The following is a 20772-nucleotide window of genomic DNA, read 5'->3' on the forward strand; positions in this document are numbered from 1 at the left end:
TTTGCCGATGCTGAGACCGAACTGCTGAACTATTGCCGAGCAGCTTTGTAGAGCTTGATTGGTCGGCTTTTACCGAGCTATAGGCTGGGGCCGAACTCTTTGGTAACGCCGAACTGATACTCTTTCTTGGGATTTAGGCTGATGGGCTTTACTGCTGTTGGGCTTGTTTAGTACGTACTCCATCATATCCCCTCATCAGGAATGAGATCAACAGGATCTCTTATCCCTAAGAATTTCACCAAGAAGGCAAGGAAGCCTTTTTCAAGATTCAAAAAGAGAGCTTAGCAATAACCCAAAGAGGGAATTGAAACCCCATTGGCTGCCACAAAAAGCCAAGACTTGTGGCTATATATAGAGCTATACCACACAAGTTCCTTGACCCTTAAACCATCCCCAAAACTTGCGAAGGAGCAGCAAGAGAGAGAGTAGGATTCGGCATCAAGCTACGGAGTTCCGGCAGTCAAAATGAGCCAATAACCGAGGTAAATCCGTTCACCAAATCTCCATCATAAGAGTAGCACGCATATAGGTTTAGAGATAGAAGCTGTAGAACTTAAGACTTGGCAATACAACAACTTAAATGGAACTTAGAAAACATAGAGCTAAGTGCCACAACTACTGCCAAATTTCACAATAGGAAGCTTCTACCATGAATCCCAAAGAGAAGATATAATAATTAATGTCACAAGATTAAGGTTTGATCACAACCATAGTCAATGCTTTTAAATTACTCAGTTGCTGTCGGAAATTCAAACAAGTAAGCTAAGTTCTAGAGAAGAGAAAACTTAGCTTTAGGCCGAGGGGCTGCCCAGCAAGGATCGGGCGACGACGGACCCCGGAGAGCCGACTGAGGCGGCGGAGCAGCAGCTGGCAGTGGCGACTCCTCTCGTTGAGTACCCGGAAGCGAGGACGGCGGCGCTGCAAATCCGCCGGTGCCGCTGCCTTCCGGAGAGCTCGACGTGAGAGGGTTGGTGTCGCTGCCTCCCGGAAAGCTCGATAGAAAGAGCTGATGCAGCGCTGCTCGCCAGCGACGGCCCCGTCGCCGGAGAAAACGAGAAGGGTGGATCTGTAGGCGGAGGTGCTGCTGTCTCTCCTTCGATTAAAGCTTCCCTGATTTTCAGATTTGGGATTTAAGAGGTGAAATGGAGAGAGAAGGCCGAGAGGCAGCCGAAGTTGGTAGACTTCCGGCGAGGCTGATCGGCGATGAGATGAGGGAGTATAATTGGGTCAACCCCTTTGTGAAGAAATTTGGGCCAATTTAATCTTTTGTTGGGCCAAGAGGTTAATTAGTTTGGGCCGAGATGTTAATGGTTGAGTTGGAATTTATTTAAGGATTTGAGCTTGGAGCTTAATTAATTAATTCTCGGATAAAATACTAAATTTCCGAAGATGGAAAATGTTGAAGTTGGGGACGCGAAAGCCGACCGGCGTCGCCCCGCGACGCCATGGGCGACCTTAAGAAGAATTCAAAGAAAGGAAATAGAAGGGATCTTCCAAGAATCCATATTTTATTAAATAAGAGCACAAATAATTGTGTTAGAGAAAATAGAATTTTCCGAAATCAGTAAAGAGAATAATTAAACTCTGCAGAGCAGTGAAGCCCGAGACAGTATTAAGAAAAATCCTATAAGCCGAGACTAAGATATAGGTGCTGTTAGGGTTTGTATACTAGAAATCACCTTTCGAGTGATTGAATACTATAAAACTCTAATTATTATTTTCCAATGAATGCAACAGATTATTTTTGTCATAATGTTGTTATGTTTTACATTTAATGGATGTTTATTACATATTTAAATGTATAAGCGAACATAACAAAGTCTAAGTCTTTGTTTTAGTAGACCGGTTGTGGGCTGCGCTCAATTTAAGGTACACGGTCAGTCCTGAACAAAGAAAAATATGAATTTCACAACCTAGATAGGCCTAGACTACCTATCGTGAAAGGTTGCAATGCTAGTCCGATTATTTCTGAGCCTTATTTAAATAAGATGATGTTGGTGTGGTATAGCACTGAATGGATCTAACAGCAAGACGAGTCTTTATGCTATCTACTGAAAGACGAGGTCTTGATAATTAATTTCTTAATCAATGTACGTTAGCATTGAGCATACGATATTGAGTATCTACTACTTTGACTTACCAAAGGTGCGGGTTTTTCTTCACCCAACGATCCAGGTATATTGGGTAGTGGTGATCATTATCTGGCGATGCTAGGATTGCTATTATGTTGAATCGTGCGCGAGGAGAGTCTCGTTTGATGACATCCAAAAGAGGAGCTCGAAACAAGGTTTTATTATTTGAAACCTAGCTAGTTGGAGTTTGATTACTCTATGAATAATAAATAAGAGTTTCTTGCTAAGTCCACTCTTGGAGATTAAAATATGTTGATTAATTAAGTCCATAGCAAACATTGATTAATTAATGGATGTTTCTATTTTAAGCGCGAGAAATAAATTAAACAAATAAAAGGAAACCCGGAATACTTGTAATTTCGGATTTGGAAAGGCAGTTCAATATTACTTCTGTAGTGGCTGCTTGTAATATTCCAATATACGCTTATATTAAATTGTGGGTTCAATTTAATTAGTAAAAAGCTAATTGGGTGAGGCCATGTCCAAATTCTTCCTTAGATCCCTGTCTGGGCCCAATATGTGACTTAATATAAATAGGAGAATAAAGGAGACAGAAAAATAACTTTTCCACATCATAATTTTCGCCCCCCTCTGTTTAGAGAGAGAATCGAAAATTGCTCTCCTTCCGTGAGCAGATTTCTGTCTTCGTTATTCAAGTCCTAGTACACTGGTGAGATTTGCCCACACAAATATCAGTCTACAGTCCGGGACACCAGTCAGAAGATCCGATGTCGAGTTCTCAAGATCTTCACGTGGAGAAGAAGCAAGCCATCTTCGATTCTTAAGTGAATCAACAAGCTAAATTGGCTAACTCCGTAGTATGCATGTTTTAGGGATTATTTGTACTAAAGCATATTTAAAATTCAAGTTATGAGCATGATACATGTGATAATTACGTGAATAGAATTTGTCTAAATAATCTGCTAAATAGATCAGTTTTATGTGACCCATTAGAACGCACGCTTCCGCTACCAACCCATTCAGGTGCTACCCAATAGGATGCATGCATTCTTTTCTCAAGAGAAATAGCTCAAGTACTAATTAGCGTGTTACACTGTTTTTGTTAAAAGGCTATTTTTGGCTGGGAGGCCAACGAGAGAATTTTAATTGAGGAGTAAACGTATCAGGTGGGCTTTCTTTTAATATCCAACACATTAGTTTGGATATAAAGCAAATATTTTGAAGTTATGAAATGTCACATTTTTCTCAAATGGAGCCATGATTATTTTTCAAGTTGTTGTCATGCCATAAAATGTTTGTTTTCGAGGCCTATCTGTTGGACTGTATGTTTGTGGGTTTTGGCTACGCCAAAACGTTACGATTTGGAATAGAGCGCGCGAGAGCCGTGAGCCATCCTAGAGAGGTTGGCCGGCGAGGGTGTCCGCGGAAGGTGGCCACCTTCCCGGCACGATTGAACGATGAATGATGAATGATGAATGATGAATGATGAATGGTGAACGATTGAACGATGAATGATGAATGATGAATGATGAATGATGAATGAGGAATGATGAATGATGAATGTTGAGTGGTGAATGGTGAATGAGGAATGATGAATGATGAATGAGGAATGAGGAATGATGAATGATGAATGATGAATGATGAATGATGAGTGATGAATGGTGAATGATGAATGATGAATGATGATGAATAATGAATGATGAATGATAGACGATGAAATGATGATTGATGAATGATGAAAGAACTTAGTATACGCAGACGAACTTTTAGCTCACAAATGAATTTAGTAAGCTCGGGCCTTTTAAGAAAAACCCCATGTGTTACTGTTGATGGCTTGACAACTATATATAATGTATGTTTTGTTTTTGGCACGTGTCCACTGAGTACTCCTGTACTCAGCCCTGCATATATTTATAAATGTGTAGATTAAGCAATAGGGTTGAGGTGTGCTGATCAGAGTCGATGCTACTTAAGTAAATAAGTGTGGATCTCTCGACGCTTCGTGTCTTCATACGCGAGGTTGTTCTTTGGACTATTTCCGCTGCAGTTTGTCATGAGAGTATAAGTGAACTCTCATCATCGAAACTCTGATTCATTTTGATGAAATGCTATTGTTATTCAAATCCTTGTAATCGGATACTTGGATTTTATCTTATCATATTGTTTGACTTTTCAATGTGCAAGTTCTATCCTCATTTCTTCCCTATTTCTTTAAATCCTTTTATTACTTGCGATTTATCCACTTTTGCTAGCCTTAGCAAAGTGCGGTCGTGACAATGATGTCGGCGATGCTGTCAACATACCAAAGTCATGTTATGTTAAAGGCTCTGGTGCAAAGTAATCCTCATACAATCGAGCGTGGGCAGCGAGGTGGTCCCGGGGTATTATAGTTCGACGATGGATGGGTCGAGGTACCGCCGGCGCTAAGGCCGCTTGTTCCTCCCTCTCCGCTGATTCCCGCACACGTGCATGAATCAGACGCATCATGTGTTCATAATGCCCACCACTACCACTACCACTACCACTACCAGCCATTCCGGATATATAAAAGAAATGTAGAGAGAGAAACTTGTTAAAACAAGTGGTGCGAATGAAATGCAGTTCAACGAGCCGTATATATAGAAATTTTTTAAAAAAATTTAATGCAATAAACGAGAATTCCGCGCGGACGTCCGTGGGAGTCAACGCAATGGCGGACGTCCGCACGCCCGTCGCGACGGAATTCCGCGTAACGCCGCGGAACTGCGGTATCCTCGGCGGAATTCCGTATCCGTGCATACCATGCACAATTCCGGCATGCCGGTCGGAATTCCGCCGGGACGGGCGCTATTGCTTAGAGCGTCCACTATAAGGTGGACGCGGCTATAGCCGCGAGCGGGGCGGAAGCGGGGCGGTAGGCGCGGCTATTATAGTGGAGGGGGTGTCCGCCGCGGGGGTGGACGCGGCGGGTGGGGGGAGGGGCGGCAGACGCGGAATCGCCGCGAGCGGGGCGAGGACGCGGCTGAGGTGGCTGGAGAGAGAAGGAGTGGGGCTATAGCCGCGGCTGTCTATTGCTATAGCCGCGGCGGTTCGATTCGGGGGGCGGCGGTGGGAGGGGGCTGTCCGCCCCCTATAGTGGACACTCTTATGCTCTTCTCCTCTCTGACATATTTTAATTTCTCTTATTTTTAGTAAGTTTATTCTCTTAATAAATTCATATTTTTCGTAACCCAAAAAGTTTACACAGACTACATACACAGTTGCAGTGTTCATCTTCCGCCGCCGGTCGCCGCTGGAATTTTTCCGACGCCTAACAGCTGCTCTCAACCATAGGAAATCCATTCACCTGCATTTTAGCTATCTGTTGAGTGACATTAATCGTCAAGGAGAGAGGAAAAAAAGAGGGCAAAAATGCCTCCCAAGCAATCGAAAGCTGATATAGCGAAGAAGCAGAAGGTGATTGAGGACAAAACCTTCTGATTGAAGAACAAGAACAAATTTAAGAATGTGCAGAAGTACGTACAGTCTCTGAAGCAGTCCGGACAGCCCAAACCCGACCCCAGCAAACTCCAAGCGCAGGTCACAAAATAGTAATCTAGTTTTGAGTTATCAATGATTGCTTGTATTGGTCCAATTTGTGTGTGCAAATCGGAATTGCTCACGGCTGATTTTTCTTTTTTTCTCAATATTTTTTTAAAATTTTGGGGAAAAAGTACAGAAGAAGAAAGAGGAGGATAAAGCTAGGGAGAAGGAGCTTGCTGAGTTGTTTTAAGTTGCTGTGAAACAGCATAAAGTACCTGTTGGCGAGTTTTTTCTCAGAGATTTTATCTATTGATGTAGAAAGGTATTGATAGGAGTTGGTATTAGGTCAAAAGCTCTCTGATATTTGTGGCTAAATCCATATATACAATCTAATTTACCAATTCGTTAGTGAGAGGCTAGGTTGAATTTGTTTGCTTGGTCATTTGGATACTTGAGAAACCATGGTATACTCTTTATAATGCTGTCTCCAGGCGTTGATCCGAAGTCTATACTGTGCGAGCATCTCAAGGTGGGGCAATGTGCAAAAGGTTTTAAGTGCAAATTCTCCCATGACTTGAATGTGCAGAGGAAAGGAGAGAAGATAGATATCTATAGCGATACATGGGAGGAAGGTTGATACTTTGGCAGTCTAATCACGATTCTGAATAACATCATTTCAAGTCTAACAACAAACTAAGATTCTAATGCATGTTTTAAATGTTTAATCTTTGCACCAAATAAAAAGAACAAGGAACTATGGAGGATTGGGATCAAGAAACATTGGAGAAGGTTGTCGCGTCCAAAAGCAATGAATACAACAAGAATAAGCCTACCGATATAGTAAGCGTTTGTCAGTTGAGTTGGCTTAGCTATAAATTCTGATCTTGTTATCTAATTGTGTGACTGATAGACATTGTTCAATTGGATTCTTAGAATGCTTCTTCTTTGTTTATTGGACATCTTAATTGATGCCTAGAATTTTTAGATGCTAGCATTACGCTTCTCGTAAAAGCTATAAGTGTAGAAGAAAAACACAAAAGAAGGGATGAGTAAAATTATTCTGAGTTGTATATTGATAAATGCTAGCATTAAGCTTCTCTAAAAGCTATAACTGTAGAAGAAAAAAACAAACGAGGGGATGAGTAAAACGATTCTGGATTGTATATTGAGTAAAATGTATTTATTAGGTGCTTCCACACAATTTTTGGTAATGACAAGAGTAGAAACTCTTCTTTTGTTTGGTGGCACTGCGTATGCTTGTTGGAAGCTCAGTGAATAATCATCATGGCTGTCATCATGTCATAGTGAAATTAGACAAAGTTTATAGGATTCATTGAACTGCTTATGTCTTTTTGATAGATGTATGTACTAGTAAAAAGTTATTTTTGTCTTTCACAAAGAGCCTCAGTTTATAAAAAATGTAATTCACCAGACCTCTTTTGCATGAGGAAGGACTGGAGTCAGTATTCTGTTAGAAATGATTATGTAGTAAACAAACATGTTGAGCTACACTTCTATTCCACTTATAACGATTCATAAAAAAAGTAAGCTATGGCTTAGTTTATTTGATTTAGCTTAATTGGTGAAAATGATTGTGTAATTGTATTAAGTGGTGTCAGAATGCTGTTTGGAATTTTATGTAAAAACTTTCTTTGTATTTAAAACACTAATTTTATCTTCTCACTTTACTGTAGGTATGTAAATACTTTTTGGAGGCAGTGGAGAAGAAACAATATGGCTGGTTTTGGGTTTGCCCAAATGGTAGTAAAGAATGCCATTACCGACATGCACTTCCACCTGGATATGTTTTAAAATCTCAAATGAAGGCCCTGTTGGAGGAGGAAGCCCAGAAGATAACCATTGAGTAAGAGATAGAAAACCAGGTAACTTCTGCCTGGTGGAGTTGTAAGTTATGAATTTATTAAGATTCCACGGATTGTTTTGGCTCTTGTCTCGAGTTTATTCTCCACACTTCCTTGAGCCCATAATGTATATTTATTGTGCTAATAGATTTTGATACGTATTTATTTCAGCGGGCAAAAGTATCTACCTGTACTCCTATGAATACGGACTTGTTCATGCAATGGAAGAAGAAAAAGGTGGAAGAGAGAGAAGCTGGATTGGCTGCACAAAGGGCAGAGAGAGCCAAAAATGACCATATGAGGTAATTCTTCTTCAGGGACTTCTTGTATTCATGTTTGAATATTCGTGCCTGCTGGATATGAGAATTTCCTTAATATTTATTTCTTAATTTCCCAGTGGCCGTGAGCTGTTCCTGTTAGATGCAAGCTTGTTTGTTGATGATGCTGAGGCCTATGACAAGTACCAGAGAGAAGAGGAGGAACCAGACGTTGAGCAGAAGGTAATATCAATGTTCTCTCTGTCCTACTATTCTCATCTTTTAGTTGGTAATCTGATTTGTCACTGAACTTTTGTCTTGTTCTCAAATGAGAAAAATGTAGTGGATGGAAATCGCAAAAATCATGAGGCAACATAAGGCTTTAGAAGTATGATCATTGTCAAGTGATAGTACTTCTACTATCAGATATATCTCCCCGTTAACTATATAATGCTGTTTGTAAAATCAGCTTGAAGTCTTATAGCTGCTGAAATGTCTTGCACACCCTCTGAAAGAAATAAACATACTCCAAAATCTTTAATAGCTTGATGTTATAGTAAGTTATCGTCTAGATGGATCACCTCATAGTAGAGAAAGAGTACTCGCAACTTACTGTATATTTAAGCACAGGTGTGTATCGCAAATATGTTTCCTACTTTCTGAGATGATCATAGTGTCAAAAATATTTGGTTTTACATTTTTGTTTTGGTGTGTAATTTCACAGCTGGGATGATGCTTGCTTGTACTCTTATAATTTGTAGAGCTTCACATATCCTGTATACTGTGCAATGTGATGGCCGTCTCTGATATTTTGACTAACTTTATATTCAGACTGATAATGGTGCTGCCATGGATTGGGCAAAGTTTGTCCTCATCAACTGCACGAAATGCAGAAAATAGTTCCAATCATGTTGATGATAACGAGGAGGATGAGAATGACGACGATGATCTTGACATGGATGAGCTAGATGAACTGGAAGCTAGCTTATCGAGAACAACATTGCAAATTAAAGAACCAGGCGGCAGTGCGTGATCATCCAGAAAAATATTTGAGAAGTCGATCGGATTTTTTACTAATTATCTAAGTTAATGTATTATTCAATTTGTGAAAGTAGATGCGGAATTTTTGTAGACTCCAATAACATTGAGTAAGTTTTGTATGTTTAGGACTAGAGTTATCTCCCACCGTCCCATGTTATTTCTCTTTGGCACGAGATTTAAGCTAGTTGTGTTTAGTGAGTTAAATAAAGTAGATGAGAGAATAAAGTAAAAGAGAAAAGAAACAGTAAAGTAAACGAAATAATAAAGTAGGAGGGATTAAATGTTTTGTTTTAGCTAAAAAGAGAAATGACTCAAGCAACTAGGACAATTCAAAATGGAATATGACTGAAGTAACTTGATAGATGGGGAGTAAGTTTTTATTGATGCTACCTAATAGTGTTTGAAAGTCTAATAAGACGGGTTTTTATTGCAACTTTTGTCTACAACTTAAAGTCTCACTTTAGTTCAATAATGAAAATTTAAAAAATGTAAACAAAGTTAGAGGAAAATATTTATAGAATGTAGATTTGATTTTTATATTTTAATTTTATAATGGAAAGTAAATGTATGATTAAATGAAGAAATAACTTAGATTTTAAATTATGAATGTTTTCAAATAGCAAAATGAGGAGTAGTATTATTACTTTATGGATGGAGAAAAATTGATTTCTGGCGTATGATGTTTGTTCTTACAATAAAGTTGTATGATGCTTGTACTTGGGACTGTCGTATTATATAGTATTGTCAGGTATTTGCAAGGTTGACTAATAAAATAAATAATAATGTATTATTATAAAATAAATTATTGTTATCCTTAATATTTATAAAATTTTTTTGTACTTTATTTTTATTAAAAAATTACACTGTATGTTTATAAAATAAATTATTGTTATCCTTAATTAGAATTTAAAAAATATTATTACTCCGTGTCCCTCAGTCCATTACAATTTTCAATTTTGAGAGCATAACATTGGTAGAATCAACATTAGTACATTACATTCACCACGAAGTCAATTGGGAATAAATTTCAAATATGACCTTAAAATGTGAATAAAATTTGTCCCCCATATTTGGCTACACAAAAGATAGGTTAAATTTTCTGTGTCGGCTATTAAGTTGGCCATCTTATCGACACACATATAAAATTAACATGCCAGAACACTCCACAAATCATTTACTCGTACGGAAAATTGATTTTGGGGGTCTTTCATTAATAAATCGTTTATAATCCCTTTGCCCAAATGTTTTCCCTTTCACTTTTCATATTAAATTACACTACTATGTATTTTTATTAAATTTAAAAATAGACATATAACTACCCCAAATCACATACTCCATTAAATCACATTTATATGGAGAATATAAATTTTAGATAGGCGTATACATAAATATTTACAGATATTTAAACTCAATAAGAGATTTTTAACAGTTAGGCATTTCTAACTTAATTTTAAGAGTATCTTTTAAGACATTCAAACATTTGAAATCTGTATATAAAGAATGAATTCCTAGATTTCACATTATCCCTAAGAAATCATGCATAGTTAGATCCACAGCAAAATGAGTGTGTTATTTGAAATTTTACATGGTTTTTGGATCTTGTTTCAAATAATATTATGGGTCAACGACGACTGCAAAGACACATGCAATTGTTAATTAGTATTTTTCTGTTAATTTGACTATGCATTTTCAAGTGTTCGAAATGGAACCCACACGCACGTAATCATGAAAATTGTGCTCAATAAACTAAAACCGAGATTAATTTGGAATATAAGTTATTTTTAATCTCACAAATTTTAATTTGAAATTTACAAGAAATATAATTATGAGATCTTATCGTTTTTATTTCTTAGGAGTGCTTAATAATTCAATGATTTCATGATAGTCCGAGGACAGGGGTGTTTGTAACTCCTTTCTTTTCATTGGTTTTGTTATACATGTTTTGGTTCTGTGGAGTGTCTTGTTGTTTTGTTGTTTTGGTGTTGTTTTGTTTCTGATTTGTATTCAGCCGTCTTTCTTAAGGCTCGAGTATTTTGAATAATAATAAAAAAATACAAATATATAATATCTTATTATTTTTAACAATAATTCACATAAAATTTATCTTTCAACTAAACTGACAAATATAGCCGAAAATTGGTTTTCAAATACGATTAAAGCGTGAATTAGGTGAAAATGCCTATCATTTTTGCCACGTCATCTTCAACTGATCAAAAATATCAGTATGATTTTTTATTTTTTTAGTTTGACCATAGGTATACCGAATCCGTCTATGAATCTGACTAATCCTGTTTGACCGGGTTTGCGGATCAATATGATTTATTAAGTGAACAACATTCACAAATTATATTTGTATTTTTTAAATAAATTGGACTTATAGATCATAACATGGTCAAAGGTTGCACTATATATTATATATACCTAAATAATAACCCTACTTGTAATTAATAGTAGGAGTACTACTATATAGTGAAAATAAATTTCATGAAGAAAAATTGAGATTAATATGCGAACTTTGTCACCATACAAAAGAGAGGATTTCCATAAGATTTTGTTGTAACCTCATGTAATGTCAAAAAAAACAATCTCTTATTTCTTTTATGATGTAGAAACCGACATTCAAAACAATTCCATACTAGAGTGATATCCTTAGAATAATTGCAAAGAAAGTACTCCAACGTTTTTGTTTTGGATTTAAAAATGGTCGGATACAAAATTTCCAGACGAAATTGCCCATAATTTCATAAGAGTGAGTCGTTTTCGAATTGGAAACTTATTGCAAAAGTTAAGCATCACAAAATAAAGTATAAGCATTGTTACTTACTAAGGACAAATCCATTGTAAATAACAAAGCTTAAAATTATTGTCTACAGACACGACGGTTGTTGAGCTTATTACATCAAAAAATATTGGTTGGGTTTGTATGAGTATGATGACACCATCCATCTTCCTCTGATTTGTTTCAGTTCTTGCGTCGTGATACTATTATGGAAGCTACTTCTCCTAGCATCTTCACAATGTGATGGAATACTTGCTCTTTAACTTGTCCCCTTTTTGGAGGGAGATCAAATTGCTTCCCTTTCATTCCCATTTCACTACGTTTACTTCCGCAGTAGCTGAATTCAAAAGACAAGATAATATCAGCGCTATATTTATATCCTCAATTAAAACAAGGAGACTATTTAATTCAATACTAATGAGAGCATACCAGAGCTGGGAGCGACACATTTTGTGCTATTACAACTTATGATCAATGGAAGCTCTTTGCGGTATATATATATATATATAGAGAGTGTGTGTCCAGGTCCATAATTGATTTTATGTCAAATATCCAAGTAAATCTCATCCATTCAATTTCTTAATCTAACGGTTTATGTGGCTGCCATTTGTCTTTTATTTAATAATTATAATAATCATAAAAGGGTAAGGATGGTATTGATATATTTGATAGTTAGTGAGTTTCCATGATTCACGCTTCTTTTTTTTAGCAAGATTTAGTCTCCCTTCCGTAAATGAAACAAAATCAAACAATCACAGTAAGAACTCTTGCGCCATCTTTCAACATCTCAAGCAGTGGCGGATGAAGGGGAGGCAGGAGGGGGTTGTCGCCTTCTCCGCAGGCCGATTTCCCTTCGCCTCCGACAGAAATCCACCATGGTCGCCCCCTCCGTCGCGCCGGCGCCGCCCCTAAGAAGAAGAATTCGACGGTTAAATTATTTCTTTCGAGTGAAATTCGGCTAATAGAAATGAGCTTATACGTGTAGAAATTATTATTGATGAGGTCGATGCAAGCTAGATGTTTACCATTTTTACAGAGACTGAGGCAAAATAAGTAAAATAGGGGGAGAAAGAGATGGAACGTGAGATAAATTTAGTGGAAGAGAGAGAGAGCACATAATATTTCTTCAAAGTACTATATTTCACAAACGTATTAAAATATAATTATGCTGAAAGCGCATAATGTTGCAGCACCAACTGAATAATGTATATAACAACAACAATGAAGACATATCATGTTTACATTAGTGTTTTTGTTAGCATACATTAGTGGTTTTATTAGCATACATTAGTGGTTTTATTAGCATACATTAGTGACCATAACAGTCGTTTGATTTCCCAGAGGGAAAGACTATAAAGTAAGCGAGTAGACCTCTTCGAAAGTGTAGGACATGTGGTTACATGGTTCATCATGATTCAAGAACATGCCCAGAAAAAGACCTGGATATAGGCAATGAGAAAGGAAAGGAGAAGCATAAGGGCAAGAGGAAATGTTGATTCTATTTTTTTTTAATTTTACATTACCTTCACAATTAACGTACATTATGGGCTATGACTATTTTCATTATTTAAATTGAGCATCATTTTTGCTTTAAACATATAAGCACGTATTATGTTTGTCTAGATGGAGTGTAATGAACATACATTGTAGATTATTTGGCAGAACGAGTTTTCATTATTGAAGATAAAGAGTTGCAAAATTATTGAAGATAAGAGTCGCAAATTTACGTGTATACCCTTTACATTATTTAACAAGTGTGGATACATTACATTACATTATACGTGTTGTATCATTACATTATACGTGTTGCATCATTTCATTATTAGAGCTGTATCATTACATTATTATAAGCTGAATCACTAGGCTGAAATAAGAATAAGTGGATTCATAAAGGGTTTCGCATAAACTCTGAATATGATAAAATAATAATTATATTAGCTAAATCCAAGTTCTTAACCTTAGTAACAAAAACATACATTAAAAATAAAATAAAAAATAAAATAGGGATTCACAATCCAAAACTCTGGCCATAAGACATATTACAACCCATAACTCTGGAGCCAGTTTTTGAAACTTCCTTTGATTTTCTTCACTTTCTAGTGTGTTGTTGCTAAATTTTGGATAACCTTCGCCAAGATGTTGTGCTCAGACAGGATCAAGGTGCTATTCACCTTCATTCTCAATTTCTCATTGTCTCTAGACTTTTAGTGCCCTTTGCTGTCAGGCCACAACTCCATTCCTTCTCCTTGGATCCAAAGAACGTCTCCATGTGCCTAATCAAGTAAAAGCCGTCATGTAATTGGTTATCATTGTTTCTCCAAGGCATTTCCACGATATTCGTTGCACCCCGTTTGATAATGGCTCCTAGTTTTGGTTGTCTGCATGTCAACAACATTTCAGAGAAGCTATGTCTCTATAAAATAATATAAAACACATTATCAACTAATGTCTAGTTGTTGCTATGGGAATAAAATCTTTCGAAGAATTATCAGCACCATCACCTACTCTTTCCCTCTTAGACCCTATATATAAGTACATAAAATATGTACGATTAAAAATCAACTACGGAGTACAATATTTCACACATGTAGTTAATATATAATTATGCTCAAAACGCATAATGTTGCAGCACCAACTGCATAATGTATATACATAACAACCTGAAGACGCATCCTGTTTACATTATTACTTTTATTAACATACATTACTCTCTAAGAACTATTTTAATGTACTGATTGGGCTTAATAATGTAACGTATAGCACAAACACTTTGCATACCAGACCTCGTACGAATGACAACAATGTTAACAAACATGCTATACATTATTCTCGATTGCCTATTGCATAATGTATTAGTCAGTTGTAAACAATGAAACAAAGAGCATGCAAAAAATGACAACACAAGCCTTAATATGTTACATTATTCAAAGTTCAAGATTACATTATAGTAATCTACTTCAATTAGATTAATTTATAAAAAATATAAAAACAGAGAGACAAAGCTTACCATCTCCGATGTTTGAATTGGTCTTGAAGGGTAGCCCTCTTTTGACCACGTTCTTCCCTTTTTTTTTGCATCGGTTAGAGCTGAATGAATACAACATTATAATCGAGATCAGTAGAATTAAAAAAAAAACAAATCAAACAAACAAACAAGCAATCAATCCACAATTATACTGAATAATGTAATCAATCTTCATAGAAAAACGTTTGCTTATACAAATAGTAAATAGAAGCTTTACCAATGGGATTCATAATTTACACCACAATACTACAATTAATCTCAATAATGTAAACCAAAAATTCAAACTTTGTATTAAATCAGTCGAATCAATGCAATACAGTGCAAAAAAAACCACCTCAATCATCTCAAAACTGTAATCGTCCAATTTCTGACTGCGCCAAGTCTCTAAAGGGTTTTGGGTCGATTGTACAGCCGCCTTCGTGGCCGCTTTGATTGTAAAGGCTAGGGTCGATTGTCCCGCCGCCACCATGGCCGTGCAAAGTGGAGAAGGAATCGCCTGGAGTCAGCGTTGATAATTTGAGAGTGAGGAATGTAGTGATAACAAGAAGACTAGGGTTGAATGTGTAGAGATTTTTAGGGAACTAGGTTTTGTGTCGATTGGGCTGCTTTGGAGTGAAAAATTGAGAGTGAGTGGAATGTGGGAGGTTGGTTGAAATTAATTAGCGCTTATTTCGTAGCTTCCATTTTGAAAACCGTCTGATTTAATAGATGTTCCAAATATACCCCTATAATGTAATTCATAACTCATAATAATGTAACACGGAGAAAGATGTACATTATAAATCTACACCGTCCATCAAGTTAATCCTAAGGCTGGAAATACATTTGAACTTAACACTTAAGGGTTACTTGGACCCTAATGCTCCCCTATATATATATATATATATATATATATATATATATATATAGGGAGATGATCTAAACAAATACTCCCTCCGCCCCACCTGAAGTGATCAACTTTCCATTTTGGGTTGTCCCATCTCAAGTGATTGATTTCCTTTTTTAGCTAAAACAAAACTTCAACCATCTCTTACTTTATTCCCTATCTCTTACTTTATTCTCTCTTTCTTATTTTATTATCTCTTTATCTCTCTTACTTTTTCCTCTCTCATACTTTACTCTCTCCACTTTAACTCAGTACATATCATTTTCTTAATTCTCGTGCCGAAAAGAAATCCATCACATGAGATGGGACGGAGTGAGTACGCGTTTAAATCCAGAAATGCAGCTCAAATTTTAGCCCTAGGATTAAATGATCTAATGGTCAATAATTAATCAAAAACACGGAGGGTCATTATTAAGCAGTTTTAGGTCATATTATAAAATTCGGGTTTGATGTCATGATAAGATCATTTTATGTCATACATTGTTAGTATGACCTAAAAATATGCTAACATTGACCTAATAATGCCTTACGTATGACCTTATTCTGCATTTCTGTATTTAAATTTAGTTTTGTATAGATCAAAACCCTATATATATATTATATACATGGATGCATAAATTAAAAGTATGGAGAGGATAATGACTTTGAGAGAGAAAGAGAGGCTTGAAATGTTGAATAGATGAAGGGAATTTGAGGGTTGGTCAATGAATCAAGTATTGTCACGTGATTCATTACCAAATGGAGCCCATGATAAGGATGTCTGGGAATGGAGGACGACAGTCTTGCTTCCTTCTCTCAAGACACAAACCAAGGAGACTGACTTCCACATTCAACATGTGTACCAATCTATACATATATTCAAGATTCTTGCCCACCGCCAACCTAAAAGGTTTATGCATATTTTGTATGCAATCAAACCAACAGTTTTGTTAGCTTCATAAATGCCACTGTGCGCCTGTAATCTTTGAAGGATAATGAACTAGATTAGGATAATAAGTTAATTAATAGTTCCGTCCACAAAAAATAGATTAATTTTACAATTTTTGACCGTTCACCTAAATTAGCCCAATTCTAGACGTGAACCCCACAACCACGTCCCGGATCTGCCCCCCTAGTCCCCTCCATCATCATTCTCCTCATTTTTTGCACTAGGCCACAACTTAAAAGTTTAATTTGGTTTAGGAGTTAGTATTTTTTTTATGTCCATCTTAGTATGAAGCAACCGAATGGCAGTGGAATGAAATTAGGGTAGAAATGAGAAATTAAATGACAATTTATTTTGCATTTATATTATATTCTCTTCATTCATTTCATCAATACCAAACAAATGAATAAAATGGAAGTAGAAATCAAATCACCTTCCATTCCATCGTACCAAAAAGGGCCTTAGATGACCGGAATCGTCTGCCTGAATTGTGTATCCAAAATGGAAGTAGGCGATCGCAGCCTCTGCCGTTCCTTCACTGGTCCTTGCTCGTGGTCACAAGATTGAGGAGGTTCCTGAATTGCCTCTTGTCGTTTCATTCCTTCCTTTACAATGTGTAATTCGTATTCTACTTTGATTGTAATAAGAGGAAGCAGCATCAATCAAGTCGGCTAGCAAGGGATGGTACAAGACTATGATATCCTATAGCGATTACACTGAATTTGAGAACTTCACTAAATGGTTGGGATTGGGTTTGATTCAGATAATAATTAGGCTACTGTTAGCTTTTCCTATTAAAATGGCAGGGATATATTTTTGAAGTAAGAATAAGCAAAAATTGTTTGATTGCCCAAAAATTCTTTCTAAACTTGTCTCATTCATGCAAAACATGTCAGTCTTTTAATGATGTTCAAAATGATGTGTTTCGATAAAATAAATATTTTTCTTTTATTTTCCTTTATGTTTCCTTTTTTTATTCTGTTAAAGCAATGGTGTTTTTAACATCACCAAAAGATGTCCATGCAAATGGAATAATGAGAAAATTTAAAATTTGATGATTTAATATTCCAATTTCAAGGTTATAAGACTAACCAATATTTGACCAAATTTCATGATTTAAATTGCTCTAACATTATACTTGTGAGAATATTAAAAATGCACATAAAGTGTAACTCTATAAACTCCCATGATCAATGGTGAAACTAATCAAAATATGCAAATATGTCTAAACTGCATTGTGAATCGAACCTAATATGGAAATATTGTTCATATGAATTAAACAAGCCTTTATATGAAGTTTAAGTGATACTAACTCTTCATTTTTACAAACCATTCGATTGAGCATAAGATTTGTCATGTATCTGTCCAAATAGCTTAATCGTTTTATCTTATTGCTATCACTGACGTGTTTAATATCAAACACTCGTTCAACCGTATTCAGCTTATCGATGAATTCGTTAGGAAGGGCTCGTCCTTCAACTTCCGGAATATCAACCCCCATAGTTGCTTTTTGTTCTCACTTTGGTCTGTCTAACTATCAAATTCTCATTTTTATTCATGAAATTTCTACCTTTTTTTCTCTCTCCCAATTTACTAATTGTACATTAAAATTTATCTTGTTCATAAATAAAATTATACTCCCTCCGTCCCCTAATAGGAGTTGTTGTTTGACCGGGCACGAGTTTTAAGAAATGTAAAGAAAAGTTGGTTGAAAAAGTTAGTGGAATGTGGGACCCTAATAAAATGTGAATGGAGTGAGTTAGTGGAATGTGGGACCTACTACCATTTATGGTAAAAATGAAGAGTGACTCTTAATGGGGGACGGCCCAAAAAGGAAATTAGCGACTCTTATTCGGGGATGGAGGGAGTATTTCGTATTGAAGGGAGTATAGAATAAAAATGAATGGGAAAGGAGCTGGAGATACTTATAGGTTAAGCAATGGTCACGTTGTAATCAAAGACAAATTTGCACAAATTTGACGCCCGTATTCTGATACAGCGAAAATGTACAATCAGAGAGAGATAAAGTACATTCAAAGTGGTGAATTATCAAGCAAGTCATTCTTACTTTTAAGTAAAATACTAACCAGCTTTTATATAAAGTAGAGTGAAGTTCAAAAACAGATTATGAGTTTATCTCGCTCATAATTTTTGGACTTAAAATTATTCCCAGACAACCCTGGACTAAGGGTTTATTTCAAAAATGGTCATTTTGCCATTTTTTGAGGCAAAAATACCCTTTTGAGGGTTTGAGCATTTCAGTCATTTAACTGCTTTTTGAGTGTGTAAGGTCATTAATATGTGCATTGATTATTCTCTCTCTCTCTTGCCTCTCACCTTCTCTTTCTCTCATCTATCTATCTCTCTTCCCTTCTTCTTCCTCTTGGTCCCTCTGCAAATTCACATCCATTACTCTGTCATCTCAGTCTGTCAAAGTTATTCAAAGGTGTGGTGTTTTGTAAGTGTGAGCAACCCTTGCTACAACACCACACCCTTTTTCTGCAGTGAAGGGGACAGATGAGCTGGAGAGGTATTTCATCACTGCCAATGCACATAATAATTAAATTTCATTATTTCATCCATAATTCTTCTCACTACAATTACTCAGATTTCTAAGGAAATACAAACACTAAAGCTGGCTTCCGCATAAATTGAGATTAAATTCCCTAAAACTGACCCAGAGAAAATCTCTGATGCTAATTAAAAGGCTATATATCAATAATCAACAACTGGAAATTGATTTAGACTTAAACTACAATGCGATTCACATCACTAAAAAAACTGAGTGCAGAAGAAATTGTTTTAATCAGCAGAACTCACGCTGCGAGTGTTTCAAATTCTGGCACTGATCGTTTTTTTACTAATAGAAGGGAAGAGGGATAGATAGAAGAGAGAAAGAGAAGGTGAGAGGCAAGAGATAGAGAAAATAATCAATGCACATATTAATTAATGAGCTGACACGCTAAAAAAACATAAATAGTTAAATGACCGAAATGCCTAAACCCTTAAAAGGGTATTTTCGCCTCAAAAAATGGCAAAAATATAATTTTTAAAATAAACCCTTAGTCCAAGGTTATCTGGAGATATTTTTAAAGTCCAGAGACTATGGACGAGATAAACTCATAGTCCTGGACTGTTTTTAAAGTTCACTGTATAAAGTAATCACAAACTTTACCTTACTTTAATGCCGATAATTTTTATCCAGAATATGCTTTAACAATTTTAAACTTGTCTTTACAAAAATAATTGATTTAAGACATGCGTTTACTACTGAGAATATTTCCTCTTTTAATTAAATAATTGAATTTAGTAATTCCACTAAGTTGCTGCAATAAATTAATATTTTTTCGTCTACAGAAATATCCCTTCACTTTTTTGACAATAAATACATGAATTTCTTAACCTAGCCCTTGTTCATTCATCTTGCTTTAAAGAGGATGCGTTTAAGGTTTTATTTTACTTGCGATTTATCCACTTTTGCTAGCCTTAGCAAAGTGCGGTCGTGACAATGATGTCGGCGATGCTGTCAACATACCAAAGTCATGTTATGTTAAAGGCTCTGGTGCAAAGTAATCCTCATACAATCGAGCGTGGGCAGCGAGGTGGTCCCGGGGTATTATAGTTCGACGATGGATGGGTCGAGGTACCGCCGGCGCTAAGGCCGCTTGTTCCTCCCTCTCCGCTGATTCCCGCACACGTGCATGAATCAGACGCATCATGTGTTCATAATGCCCACCACTACCACTACCACTACCACTACCAGCCATTCCGGATATATAAAAGAAATGTAGAGAGAGAAACTTGTTAAAACAAGTGGTGCGAATGAAATGCAGTTCAACGAGCCGTATATATAGAAATTTTTAAAAAAATTTAATGCAATAAACGAGAATTCCGCGCGGACGTCCGTGGGAGTCAACGCAATGGCGGACGTCCGCACGCCCGTCGCGACGGAATTCCGCGTAACGCCGCGGAACTGCGGTATCCTCGGCGGAATTCCGTATCCGTGCATACCATGCACAATTCCGGCATGCCGGTCGGAATTCCGCCGGGACGGGCGCTATTGCTTAGAGCGTCCACTATAAGGTGGACGCGGCTATAGCCGCGAGCGGGGCGGAAGCGGGGCGGTAGGCGCGGCTATTATAGTGGAGGGGGTGTCCGCCGCGGGGGTGGACGCGGCGGGTGGGGGGAGGGGCGGCAGACGCGGAATCGCCGCGAGCGGGGCGAGGACGCGGCTGAGGTGGCTGGAGAGAGAAGGAGTGGGGCTATAGCCGCGGCTGTCTATTGCTATAGCCGCGGCGGTTCGATTCGGGGGGCGGCGGTGGGAGGGGGCTGTCCGCCCCCTATAGTGGACACTCTTATGCTCTTCTCCTCTCTGACATATTTTAATTTCTCTTATTTTTAGT

The 20772-nt window shown here is 37.0% G+C and overlaps 1 pseudogene; it reads left to right on the forward strand.

Annotated features, from left to right (window-relative positions):
• Window positions 1-377: 377 nt before the first annotated feature.
• LOC121798984 lies at window positions 378-8898 on the forward strand (annotated as a pseudogene).
• The last annotated feature ends 11874 nt before the right edge of the window (window positions 8899-20772 follow it).

The sequence above is a fragment of the Salvia splendens genome, chromosome 4 (genome assembly GCF_004379255.2).
Source record: "Salvia splendens isolate huo1 chromosome 4, SspV2, whole genome shotgun sequence".
In the NCBI taxonomy this organism is placed as follows: Eukaryota; Viridiplantae; Streptophyta; class Magnoliopsida; order Lamiales; family Lamiaceae; genus Salvia; species Salvia splendens.